Below are 3,278 nucleotides of genomic sequence, written 5' to 3'. Positions count from 1 at the left end.
TTGTAAAATCATAATGTTTGTATTACTTGTAATTTATGTTTTCAAGGGCTGAATTATTGTACGACCTTTTAAATTATAATTTTATAGTAGAATTTATGGATTAAATGTAATAGTTTTGCAATCCATACATAAATAATATGTCATAGCCACAGCATTCGATGAAGGTGTGTCATGTTATACTTTTTTACCAAAAAAATGGATTCGGCAACGAAATTTAAAAAAAAACGAACAGATTTGGGCTTTAATATCGGTTAAGAATTTTAAAAAAAAAACATAGGCTTTAATGTCGGTTGGAAATTTCACTGAAGACCTTTAATGTCGGTTGCAACCGACATTGAAGGCTGTGTTATTGAAGCCCTTTAATGTCGGTTTAAAACCGACATTAAAGGGTTTTAATAACACTATCTTTAATGTCAGTTTAAAACCGAAATTAAAGCCCAAATTTCTTCTAGTGTATTTTAGCCTCCCAAGCAAAACAAGTGTTTTACGTAAAAGACCTCGCAAATTCGGGTTGGTTAATTGTTTTAACATCTCCACAATGAACAATTGAGGATGGTTTTTATGAAGATGAAATAGAAGATATGCTACAAGAGTGTGGTTATGGAGGTATGCAAAGAAATGATTGTGAGGGTAGATGGATTGATAAATAATGTATTAAACATGGAATGTCATTTACTATGGTTATATGTATTTAAATATTAAGATTATATGTTTTTTGTGTGAGTAAAGATTTTTTTTTTTTTTTTTTTTTTTTTTTGCAGACTGACGTGGAAACTTCAACAATTTGCAGCGAGGATGATAGAAATATGATCCCACAAAAACATAGTAGAATAAGTATACCACGTGGTCCAACTACAATGTCTGAGTTGGCACAAATAAGGACATCTGGGCAATGGTTGACCATTGATTATAATGAACATGGACAACCGGTTGGATCTGGAGCAAAGAAGATACAGAGTTATATAGGAGTTTGTGTTCGGCAACAAATTTCTATAACGTATGATTCTTGGAAAAAAGTTCCAAACCATTTAAAAGACAAACTTTTTGATTATGTAGTGGTATGTTTTCTAAACTTTTAATTCATATGTATAGTAGTTTATTAGTTTATTGTTTAACTACTTTTTTCATTGTGCAGATGTCGTTCATTATGGACTCTAAGTCCAAATATTGTATACTAATGTCTGCATCTAGGAAGTTTCAACCTTTCAAGACAACGTTGACTCAAAAGTTCATACTTCCATTTAAAGATGAACCCTCGATCTTGCAATTTTCACCCCAATAATATTCTCAAGCAAGATCATTGGACATTGTTTGTTAATGAACGATTGAGTGAAGAATGGGAGGTAAGTCATTCACAATAAATTACATGTCAACATTATCATTGTTTTGATAGGTAACTTCAACTAGATTTGTTGTACAGAAAATCAGTTGTCTTAAAAAACAAAAACGTGCGAAATGTGTATATAATCACCACATTTTTCGGAAGGGCTATGTGAATCTTGCCCAAGAATTAATGAGTTATTCGACTTAAATTAAATCTTTTTTCTAATATGTTTATGCTAATTAAATATGTATGTTCATGTAGAACCTATCGAATGACCCTTCTTATCGGACGACTTTATGGAAAGAAGCAAGAAAAGGAAAGAATAATGAATACTTTGATCAAGTTACCCGAGAATGTGCCAATCGAATTGTAAGTATATATTGTGCAAAGTTTAAGATGGCATATGTATAATGTTTGGAACTTGTGATGATATAGATATTGTGTGAAAATTGTAATCTGTTTTATAGGATAAGTTGGCTGAAGTTCATGAAGGTGGAGATGTTCTCACCGAAGCATTGGGTACGGAAGAACATTGGGGATGTGTTAAAGGAATGGGTGATTTTGTTTCCCATTCTTAATATTTCAAATTAGTAAAACCAAAGTCCTCTATGAGCCAAGAAATTGAAGGAGGCTCTAGTAAAAAAAAATGTTCGACATGGTAAAGTGTCAAGAGAAAGAACTCACAGCAGACAATCTCATCAATCCAAATCATATGTTGGAAGTGTTGCACTAAGTGCATCTGAAGAAGAAGATCCTGAGAAGATGTCTAAAGAAGATTTGGAGGTAATTTATTTGTTGTGGCTTTTAAATTTTAATCATATTATACGTACTTAACCATGCATGACATAAGTTCTTTTAAATTTGTTAAAGGGACACCATGCCACTTGGCTATAGGAACTATAGATAATATTGTTCCAGTAGCCACAACATTTGATGATGATGTGTCATGCTTAACTATTAAAGTTCTGATTGACATTGTCATCAGAGAAGATTTGCCTATACCAATTCCTGTGAAGGGTAAAATAGAGTTCTTAAAGCAAGCAATGGGCAACTTCATAAAATGGCCTCGTGAACTATTAGTTATGGTTGACAAGAAAAAAGTATGTCTCTTTTTTAGTATATGAGTTTGGTTATTTATTATTTTTCCTACTTTGAATTTTTGTAACTTTGGTTATGGTAGGATCATTCACCAATTAAGAGCTTCAGCCAGTCCTCCAAATATATTAACGCCAATGGTACTATCAAACTATTGAATGGACATGCCATGCATAACATGAACGATGTAGACATGATCGGTATCACTTTGGACGAGCATATATTTGGAAGAGACAAATTTATTTATTTAGGCCGCGATGATCTGATCCAATATTGCAATATGGTTAAAATAGGCTACATGTGTATTTTGACATACATTGCATAAGTATTACTCATCTAGATTCACTCATGTATATTTTGTTTCATGTTTATAAATAATAACTTTTACTTTGTTTAAGTATCTTTGGGATGAATGTGGTCGTAATATTACGAAGAAGTTTTTTATAATTGATCAAGCAAGAATATTGCCACACGTGAAATCTCAAGATATCCGATCCAGAAATTTAGCCAATCAACTAGAATTGGCTAATTTAGACCAATTAGTCCTCATTCCATATAACACAGGGTAAGTACATACAAGTTCTTAAGTTATTTTTAATTTGTATTATACACGTACTAATATTTCAAAATTGTTGCTTATTATAGTTATCATTGGATATTGATTGTAATCAATCTACAAGAAAATTATGTTTATGTTTTGGACTCTCTTCGAATTAAGGTTCAAGAGGATTTTCATGGAGTTATAATAATGTAAGTGTTAATTGAACTTTCTTAGCTCTTAATTGAAGTATTTATATTTAACTAATGTTTTTAAACTATTTAGGGATTGAAAACATGCAAGCCAAGCATGATCTCCAAC

At 31.6% G+C, this 3,278-nt stretch overlaps 1 long non-coding RNA gene across 1 annotated transcript; it reads left to right on the top strand.

Annotated features, from left to right (window-relative positions):
- The first annotated feature begins 1,585 nt into the window (after window positions 1-1,585).
- On the top strand, window positions 1,586-3,060 carry LOC120068545. Its single transcript, XR_005479224.1, has 3 exons — window positions 1,586-1,693; window positions 1,792-2,424; window positions 2,505-3,060. It is a non-coding gene; the product is annotated as an uncharacterized LOC120068545 (long non-coding RNA).
- The last annotated feature ends 218 nt before the right edge of the window (window positions 3,061-3,278 follow it).

Source organism: Benincasa hispida, chromosome 12 (genome assembly GCF_009727055.1).
Source record: "Benincasa hispida cultivar B227 chromosome 12, ASM972705v1, whole genome shotgun sequence".
Classification (NCBI taxonomy): Eukaryota; Viridiplantae; Streptophyta; class Magnoliopsida; order Cucurbitales; family Cucurbitaceae; genus Benincasa; species Benincasa hispida.
The sequence above is the reverse complement of the archived record's forward strand: the minus strand, read 5'-3'. Positions and strand labels throughout refer to the sequence as shown.